Raw genomic sequence first — 11012 nt, forward strand, 5'->3', positions numbered from 1 at the left:
TAGACTTGCGGTCAGGTTATCACCAAGTCCGTATTCGACTTGTTGATATACCCAAAACTGTATTCTAAAGAAGGTTTGGACACTACGAGTTTTTGGTTATGCCTTTTGGGTTAACCAATGCGCCCACAACATTCATGACACTTATGGATAGTGTCTTGAAGCCGTACTTGGGCAAATTTGTCATCGTTTTTCTCGATGACATCCTAGTATACAGTGCTTCTGAAGAAGAACACTTACAACATCTGAGGCAGGTGTTCGAATTTTTATGAACAAATAAATTATATGCCCAAGAATCTAAGTGTGATTTTCTAAAAGAAGAAATTCACTATCTTGGGCATGTTATTTCAGCTATAGACCTACATATGGATCAATCCAAAGTGGATACAATCCGGTAGTGGCCTTCTCCTAAAAATCTGGAAGAGTTACACATTTTTTTAGGATTTGCAGGTTTTTATCAACGGTTCGTTTAAAACTATGCTAATATTGTTGTTCTCATGACGGACCAACTGAAAGGAAAACGCAAAGCTTTTCAGTGGGGATCCGTTCAACAGCATAGTTTCGATACGCTCAAGGATGCATTAGCTACAACTCTAATACTAGCTATTGTAGATCCTTTGAAACCATTCGTTTTGGAAACGGATGCCAGCGACCGTGCTATTGGAGAAACCCTGTTACAAGATGAGCGGCCAATTGCATTTGAAAGCAAAAAGCTTGATGCAGCACATCAGAACTACTCTCCTTATGAACGCAAACTCTATGCAATAGTGTCTGCCTTAAAAACATGGCGACATTATTTGTATGGTGCTCCGTTTGAGATTTTGTTTGACCATGAAAGCATCAAATGGTTTACACAACAAACTGATTTGAAGGGTCGGAAAGCCAGGTGGGCTGAGATTCTTCAGGAATATGACGCCAAGCTCCGGTATTGTAAAGGACAATAGAATGTGGTGATTGACGCTCTTAGTCGTATGCCGGAGATCAATTCTCTCTTGTTCACGGAACTTCATAGTGAATTTTTGGATTCTCTAAAGGGCAAATATGAGCATGATGACGCATATTCCAAAGTGTGGAGCCATGTACAAATGAGGGATCCTTCTCACTCCAATGATGGTAGTGTAGCGTTAACCTCCACACATAGTTCTCCTCTGTCGAGTGATGAACTAAAGCGATGGAAGTATTGCACCATTGACAATGGGTACCTACTCCATAAGGGGAGAGTTTGTGTACCGACGGACACAGACATTCGGTGCCAAATTCTCTATGAATGTCATGATATCCAAGTACAGGGCACGCGAGTATTAGAGAGACTTATGCTCTCGTACGATGACATTTTTACTGGCCAAGTTTACATGGCTTCGTTCAAGATTATGTCTTGCATTACCAAAAATGTCAAGTTAATAGAGAAAAGCGCCTGAAAGCAGGAGGACTCTTACATCCTTTGGAGATTCCCAATGGTAAATGGGAAAGTATCTCTATGGATTTTATTGTGGGTTTACCAACCACTGTACGAGGTCATGACTCGGTATGGGTGATCGTAGACCGGTTGACTAAACTATGTAAGTTTATTCCAACCAAATCAACGATTAAGACTCCAGAACTAGCCAAGTTATTTGTGGACAACCTACACAAGTTGTATGGTTTGCCAAGTAACATTGCTAGTGACCGTGATCCCAAGTTTAACAGTCATTTTTGGAGGGTTGTGTTCAAACGATTGGGTGCACAACTAAACCTCAGTACAGTCGATCATCTAGAAACAGATGGTCAGACTGAATGAGTTAACCAAGTGCTAGAGGATATGCTACGCGCATACGTTAGCAAGAAACAGTCAGTAGACTAGGAAGAATATTTACCTATCCTCGAGTTTGCCTACAATAGTGCTAAGCATGTCACAACTGGATTTAGTCCTTTCATGCTCATGTTCCCGGGTAGGTCACCTAATAAAAATGTAACATATCACGTGAGTTCAACAGAAGGGTATTTAAAGTTATTGAAACTTACAGAAATATATATACATAAGGGCATTATTTTTTCAAATTTGAAAAAAACTTACAGATTTTAAAGAAAAAGGTACATTATATTCTTAACAAAATTCACAGATAAGGGGTTTTACAAACATGTCTTGAACGCACGTGATATGGTAGTGTTACACATAGTGAACCCCCGAGCTCATGTGATGGTTTTCAACCTAGGTCACTTGTTACGGTGGGACTGGCAAGAAAAAAACTCCAACAGGTTAAGGATTTTCTCCAAGACCACATGGATATGCTGAAACTCGCTTACCAGAATGTCCGATAAGTGCAAGATTGGTATAAGAAGTACGCTAATGAGAAACGTTGGCAATTTACCTATGAGGAAGGGGAGGAAGTATTTTTACGTGTGCTAGAACATTCAGAAAGTCTGAAAATTGGGCCAACACCTAAATTATCTCCACAATATTGTGGACCTTTCAAAATACTCAAGCGAGTAGGTGATCGTGCCTACAAATTATCGCTACCTACACATTCTCATATTCATCCAGTGTTTCATGTAAGCTGTTTACATAAGCGTTACATGGGGGATGACAATGTCATTGACCACCACTGTACGAGGTCATGACTCGTATGGGTGATCATAGACCGGTGGACTAAACTATGTAAGTTTATTCCAACCAAATCAATGATTAAGACTCCATAACTAGCCAGTTATTTTGTGGACAACCTACACAAGTTGTATGGTTTGCCAAGTAACATTGCTAGTGACCGTGATCCCTAGTTTAACAGTCATTTTTGGAGGGTTGTGTTCAAAAGATTGGGTGCACAACTAAACCTCAGTACAGCCGATCATCCAGAAACAGATGGTCAGACTGAACGAGTTAACAAGTGCTAGAGGATATGCTACGCGCATACATTAGCAAGAAACAGTCAGAAGACTAGGAAGAATATTTACCTATCCTCGAGTTTGCCTACAATAGTGCTAAGCATGTCACAACTGGATTTAGTCCTTTCATGCTCATGTTCCCGGGTAGGTCACCTAATAAAAAATGTAACATATCATGTGAGTTCAACAGAAGGGTATTTAAAGTTATTGAAACTTACAGAAATATATATACATAAGGGCATTATTTTTTTCAAATTTGAAAAAAACTTACAGATTTTAAAAGAAAAAGGTACATTATATTCTTAACAAAATTCACAAATAAGGGTTTTACAAACATGTCTTGAACGCACGTGATATGGTAGTGTTACACATAGTGAACCCCCCGAGCTCATGTGATGGTTTTCAACCTAGGTCACTTGTTACGGTGGGATTGGCAAGAAAAAAACTCCAACAGGTTAAGGATTTTCTCCAAGACCACATGGATATGCTGAAAACTCGCTTACCAGAATGTCCGATAAGCGCAGGATTGTATAAGAAGTACGCTAACGAGAAACGTTGGCAATTTACCTATGAGGAAGGGGAGGAAGTATTTTTACGTGTGCTAGAACATTCAGAAAGTCTGAAAATTGGGCAAACACCTAAATTATCTCCACAATATTGTGGACCTTTCAAAATACTCAAGCGAGTAGGTGATCGTGCCTACAAATTATCGCTACCTACACATTCTCATATTCATTCCAGTGTTTCATGTAAGCCGTTTACATAAGTGGTTACATGGGATGACAAAGTCATTGGCCAATAATTTTGGACGATTTTGTTGAACCTCCTACCTTACGGCATGAACAACGAATTCTCCCTCCTCTAATGAATCTCTCCTAGGTTAGTCCTCTTCTCTGTACTCACCTCCTTGCTATAGGTACATCATCTCTCCCTGCAGTATCCTTATTGCCTATGGACAAGAATAGGGCTTGGGACGAGAATTTTCTTCTCTTCACTTCTCTCATATCTACATTTTTCACATAACATAATTATCCTAGATGAATAATTCACATGATGTGAATCTCTATTGCTTCCGCTCTACGCGATGTATTACAATTAACGTATTGGTTAGCCATAGAATACACTCCCAACAATGTATAGTGTTTCTCTTTGTCCCAAAAAGGCTCAATGAAATACTTCTTTCATCAGATCCTATCATACTACCCCTTCTAGACTATAACTTTTCTTTTGATATAAGTAGTTATTTTTCTATGAACCAAGAGTATTTGTACACATAGTTAATCCGGATCACTAGACAAAACATATATATCATAGTAAGAACAAATCTACAGTTCCCATGAACAATTTGTAGCTTGTTTGGTCAGCAAAGGTTGAATGCCATTAGCTGATCTATTAACCCTTTCATCCTACCCATGATAATATATGACCAAAGCCTTCATGTTTTCATCTTTTTGTTGTTTTGATTTACTCTTTTGTGTTCTTTCTTTGTGTGTGTGAGTGCAAGAGAGAGAGAATGGGCTTCTTTGATTTCACTCCCTACAAACTCTAAACTTCATGGAATCTATGGCATAACTCCTTCATATAATTTTTGGAGTTACCTCACAAACTCTCACACAAGAAGCCCGTGCTTTCTTGGCAAGACCGCAAACTTCTCGACATAATTTTTGGTGAGCCTGACACGAAATTGCCAGGGTGAGAGTTTGTGGAGCAATGGGTGATCACATAGGGCAACATGGTGTGAAATTTGATCCGACTCAATGAAAATGTTTCAAAAATTTACCTCATTTATGAAACATCAACATGCTAGAGAAAGACGGAGGTCTCAACAACCAAAGCTACTCAAGCCGTTGTCAACAAAATGGATCAGTTTTATGAAAACAATGTGACAAAGTATCTTCGCTTAATTGTGTAGGAAATGGAACTGTACATTGAGTACCAAAAGGTGAGATGATACAAAGCTTTGAGTTGGTTGTGACTCCTGAGATTAGGGACCATGTAAGATCAATTAGAGAAGGGCATGGGACAAGATAGGAAACATTAAAATTGGACTTAAAGGAGGAGTATTTCATGTAAGATTAAGAGCGATTGACAAAAAGAATAATTTTATAATGGATAGCCAAGCGAGAGGAGGGACTCTCTCCAATCAAGTAGCTCAAGGAATTTCAGCGACGATATTCTTAACTAACAAAGACAAAAAAGGCCACACTAGAATAAGACAAGGAAGAGATTTTCCTACAAGTAGCAAGAAAAGAACTTCAAGAAAAATTGGAGGTTCTACTTGAAGACAAACATGCTGAGCAAGAACTAAAGACTAACTAGAACGATGTTGAAGATTCTATCTCACTGCTTACAAAGCGGCAAAGAAGAAGAGACAAAATGGTAGTCAATAATTCTACCTTGACCTCCCTAGTTCCTTAAAAGATGTCAAAACCTTCTACTATAACTCCAAAATTTTACGAATCTATGCTAGATGAGATTGTGAAAGGAATGTGTGAATCAAAGCTAAAACTTGCAAAGCTTGAAGAAAAGGGACAACCATCAGCACTGCCTTCAAGGCAAAGACAACAAACCAAAGAACGATTTGTTCACAAATGTATATGGTGTGATAGCACTAATCATGTAAAAAGGAATTGTGATAGTTTTGGTGATGCTTTAAGAAAAGATATTGTGTTCTTTAAGGATGGTAATATCCACTTCTGGGAGACAGGTCTGCCCTTGAAAACTAACTTTGGGAAGGGAAGAATGCAAAAATTAGTAGAGGATATGGCTTATAACCATGTTGTATCTATAGTTGAGGCTGCTACTTATGGAGCAAAGATCAAGCACTCCAAGGATTTGATGAGTAATGATGATGGCAAGTTGTGGCCCAATGTTGTGGAGCTTTGTAGGAAAGGAAATCTTACAAACGAGATCCTACATGAGGCAGCGGATTTCATATGTCTGGAAACAGGATGGAATGATCCAGTGGACTCATTGTCAGTGCCTGCCTACATTACAAAATTCCAGCAAAATGAAGCTTTTGTAGAAGAGAAGCACAAACGTGAGAACATTGATGAAGGACCATCAAAAAGAGCTTCTCGAAGTGGGGAAAGAAGTGACTCAATGCCTTCCCAAAGACCCCCGACACAAGGAGTATCTTCACCTAAAGTACTCATGGAGGAGTCTACAACAAGAAAGAAGAAAGAGAAAATAAAAGGTAATCCAAAAGGCCCAACTTATAAACTATAATCTAATATTGAGGTTGCTACAAATTTAAAGAAAGTCTTGGAGGATAGAATTTTGATTAGCAAGATTGAGTTTACTTTGGGAGAAGTCCTTGGCATTGCAAAATGTGAATTTCATGAGGAGATCATTAAAATCATCAAGAGAAAGAGGCAAATGGTCTATCCTTCACATGCTCTCCTTTGTGAGCTTCTGTAGCTGCCACTCCCTTGTTTTCTTCTCTGTTCCTCCCCTGTACGATCTCTCTCTCCCCTTTTCCCCTTGGCGGCTTCTCCACGTGAAAAGCCATACTCACCATGATTGCAAGCGACTAAAAATTCCTTTGGACTCCCTTTTTAATTTTTGAAAAAATGAGATGATTCCCACCAACTGACGCCCCCTCGTTGGTTACCTTTCCACGTGTTGCAAGGTGGGGCCTCCTTCTGCAAGATGCCCAGCTCCGCCTTCTCTCCCTTTGCAAAACGGTGGCCTCGAGTGCCTTCGCAACATTGATTTCCTTACATCTCCGTTCCTGCAAGCTGCTCCCAATCATGCTTGATATGTAGAATTCAACATTTCCCTCTCTGGATCTTGGTATTGCCATGCATAAATAAAGGAATACTGTAAGATGACATCCACTTGATTGCTCCCATATTTGTATCCAAACTCCTCTTGGTGCAGCTGATAATAAAATTCGAGAGCGTCTTTGTCATAGACATGTTGGATTTGCTTTGCAAGCATTGAACTCCAAAACACCATCTTCCAACCAAGAGCTCATCTAACCATCATTATAGAGCACACTTAGCAACAATGGTAGTCATTCCAATGCATCAATTGGGAAGCCCGTCACCAAGACCGTTTGAAGATTTCCCTCGAATCCGCTTTAGCACCTATATAGGCATTACAAAAGTGGTCGATCATAGGGTTACTTAGTTCTTGGATGTACTAGCTGAGCAAAATCTAAAATCCATCATCTTTGCCCAACCGTCTAGTTGAGCACTCTTGCTCAAATTTAACACTATTGGACTCTTGCAAACCTGGTCAAATAGCGAGTTGTAGACCATAGACAAGAGCATACATCAAATATTGGCATTGCCCAGTACTATACAAGCAACCATAGCATCCTCAAAAGTGGAAAAAACGAGCAAACCATATGAACATGGGCTGGTAAACTTTGAACCAAAAAACTCCTATCATACTTTGCCAACCCCCCTAGTATGCTAAAGCATTCATGCTCAGCAGCAACATCACTTTATTCATGCATGTTAGCTACACCATATGCACAATATATATAAAGGCATTATTATTGATCATAGACACCCACCTAGGTCAAATGGGTAAAGCATGCACCATCCGCTTGTATCAACTACTACCATCTTGTCGCGCATTGCATTCATACCGGCTTTCATAGCTCCCCTACCATCACACACATCATCATCATCATTCCCTTGTGTCCATATCATCCATGATATGTTCTACGTCCTTATTCCTTGCATAGAGTTCAAAATCTTCAGCAAGAGCGTTAACACTATGAGCTTTCTCTAGCATATACTGTGTTTTCTCGGCTTGTCTCTGAATTTTCAAGTTTTGCAACCTGTCTTAAGCCTTCTGCACATAGCCAGTCATAGATAAATTCTCTTCTATCAGAGGCTCATCGAAGCCCCAACCATCATCATCATCATTAGCCACAAAATTCCCATAATCCTCACTTTGACTGCATGCCATCTTTTGATCGCAATCAAAAGAATCACATGTAGGCACTTCGGTTCCACCAACAATGCCACAAACATGATCGCTATCCATCTCAGCATCCCAAATGGGCCCACATACCCACAACTCATCTGGTACCGTGACAACACATTAGATGGAGGGAAAAAAACATCATCCAAAATGCTAGCATGCATGTCCTCTACATCACAACAAAAATCATTCCAAGCCATATAGCTCCAACACATAGAGCTAAAGAAGCCCTCATCTCAACAATTATCCAAGCATGGATCCAAACAAGCTATAACATTGCTCTCTTTGCCATACATGTACGCAAAGCTATCCTCTTTCATGATACTGCTCGCACACGACTCCTCGTGAAGGTTTACATTATCAAAAGGCAAAACCTCATCATAAGCATGTGACTCAACCTCATCAGCACTAGTACTAAAATCATCATAAGGAATAGGGGAGCTCTCGTGTCTAGCCCACAAAGAAGCACAAGACTGATCTCCATGCTGAAAGCATCTCTTCTGCTTCAAGAAGTCAACAATTCTCTTCACACCCAACAAATCTTGCAAACAACCTCAATGTCCAAGAGTCCTGGAAGAGTGCCAATGAACAAGAATTTCTCTTGCTTTGCATCTACAACCACATCCTCAAGAAGCTCAAGCTGCTTCTTTAGAGCATAAAAACTCATGCAATGCATGTCCAACTTTGATAGGGAATTTAACTGCAACCCCTTCATGGCATCAGTCATCCAAAACAAAGCATCATTGCGCTTAACCATGGTTGCATTTCGCAAACTGACTCACCAAAACTGAAGGTACTTGAGTCCAATGTCCTCAATGTGGGGACGCACCAAAACGATGACAAGAAAAAAGGGTAGAACAAGATACTGCCTCTCAATAGCTCACCCACATCGGCAAGCATACAAATAGATAGTAGTAGATCTCAAGCCTCTCTATCACTCTAAAGCCCTTGTTGGCATCACCTGGCCGTAGGTGAGGGCACTTGAGTATGGAGAGAAGAAGAGAGTGTGTGTCCCACAAGTATATCAAGCTGGTAGACTTGCACACACCTTACACAAGATACCACTGGCTTGCCAAAGCCCCATGCTAAAGGGTTCCTCTTCGGCTTTTCCCTTCATTGGCTCTGTACCTCGGCTAGCAGCTTTGCCGACACCTCTACTCTCTAGCTGCGCTTCGATGTAATTTGTACGTTACTTGATCCTCACGGATCCTCACGGGACCCGCTGGTCGGCACCTGCCCTTGCAGCCTCTGATTGCTGGGCTTCTCAGTACTACTTGCTCAAACTCAGCGGCCCTTTGAACCCTGATCTATGCCCGTAGTTGTTCATTTCCTTGTTGAATGCTGATGACGGTGCCCCAAATAGCCATCTTCATGTCTACCTCAGGCCCCCACCCTTCTTTCTCAAACTTGGCAGGTTTGCAGTCCAGAGCTTTTACCTTCTCTACTCATTGGCGCTTTAGGTACCAACCTGCTTCCCTAGTGCTTGCTTTAATGCTCAGCATCCCCTGCCCTCGTTTGGCCTTTGATGGTACCCTCTTTACTCCCTTGCCCCACTGGTTTGCTCTGATAGTCACGCCCCACCGTGGTTCAAACTGTCACCCCATTCTAGAGCCATCTTGCTCAAGGTGAACATAAACACAGGTGCTTCTCCCTCTCGGCCTTGCTCTCTCTCTCTCTCTCTCTCTCTCTCTCTCTCTCTCTCTCTGAAGCGGTTTCTCCTGTTCTCGGGTTCTCCCTTGGCTCCACAGCATGCGCTAGGCGCCTCTCCCTCACTCTCTGTTCTCGCTCGTCTCCTGCAGCTCTCCCCCTTCTTCTGTTTTCTTGGGTCTATCCTTCACATGCTCTCCTTTGTGAGCTTCTGTAGCTACCACTCCCTTTTTTTCTTCTCTGGTCCTCTCCCTGTATGCTCTCTCTCGCCCCTTTTCTCCTTGGCGGCTTCTCAACGTGAAAAGCCATACTCGCCATGATTGCAAGCGACTAAAAATTCCTTTGGACTTCCTTTTAATTTAATTTTTGAAAAAATGAGATGATTCCCACCCCTCGTCGGTTACCTTTCCACGTGTTGCAAGGTGTGGCCTCCTTCTGCAAGCTGCCCAGCTCTCCCTTTGCAAAAGGGTGGCCTCGAGCACCTTCGCAGCATTGCTGTCCTTGCATCTCCGTTCCTGCAAGCTGCTCCCAATCATGCTAGATATATAGAATTCGACATTGCCTTCTCTCGATCTTGGTATTGCCATGCAGAAATAAAGGAATACTATAAGATGACATCCACTTGATTGCTCCCATATTTGTATCCAAACTCGTCTTGGTGCAACGGATAATAAAAGTCGAGAGCGTCTTTGTCATAGACATGTTGGATTTGCTTTGCAAGCATTGAACTCCAAAACATCATCCTCCAACCAAGAGCTCATCCAACCATCATTATAGAGCACAATTAGCAACACTAGCAGTCATCCCAATGCATCAATTGGGAAGCCCTTCACCAAGACCGTTTGAAGATTTCCCTTGAATCCGCTTTAGCAACTATATAGGCGTTACAGAAGTGGTCAATCATAGGATTACTTAGTTCTTGGATGCACTAGAGCTGAGGAGAATCTTAAATCCATCATCTTTGCCCAACCCTCTAGTTGAGCACTCATGCTCAACTTCAACACTATTGGACTCTTGCAAACGTGGTCAAATAGGGAGCTCTAGACCATAGCCAAGAGCATACATCAAAGATTGGCATTGTCCAGCACTATACAAGCAACCATAGCACCCTCAAAAGTGGAAAAAACCAGCAAACCATATATACATGGGCTGGTAAACTTCGAACCAAAAAACTCCTATCAACGCAAACCAAGCTCTTTGACAAACAAATGAGGTGGGAAAATGTTCTTTGGCAATTTAAATTTCATATTGCTCACATTGCTCGCAAGCACAATCAAGTGGTCGATGCACTTTCATGACGGTCAAGGGTAAATTTGGTGTCTATAGCAACTCACAATGATCTATCTTTTATGATAGATGAGTATGCTACTGACCGAGACTTTAAGTATGTAATTATAACCTTTGCATTAGGGAAGAAAAAAGAACCATTCACCTTGAAGGATGACCATCTTCCAAACAACAATAGACTATGTGTTATTCACCCATACAATAAGAAAGTCATGTATGAATCCCGTTATTCTCCTTATGCGGGATAAATAGGGATTCCATAATCTACTCTTCGACAAGTA

The 11012-nt window shown here is 41.2% G+C and overlaps 1 pseudogene; it reads right to left on the reverse strand.

The window, feature by feature from the left end:
• Positions 1-7497: 7497 nt before the first annotated feature.
• Positions 7498-8117, reverse strand: LOC147417382 (uncharacterized; annotated as a pseudogene).
• Positions 8118-11012: the final 2895 nt, after the last annotated feature.

This window comes from Adiantum capillus-veneris, unplaced genomic scaffold (assembly GCF_014529385.1).
Source record: "Adiantum capillus-veneris isolate H3 unplaced genomic scaffold, ASM1452938v2 Hic_scaffold_259, whole genome shotgun sequence".
Classification (NCBI taxonomy): domain Eukaryota; kingdom Viridiplantae; phylum Streptophyta; class Polypodiopsida; order Polypodiales; family Pteridaceae; genus Adiantum; species Adiantum capillus-veneris.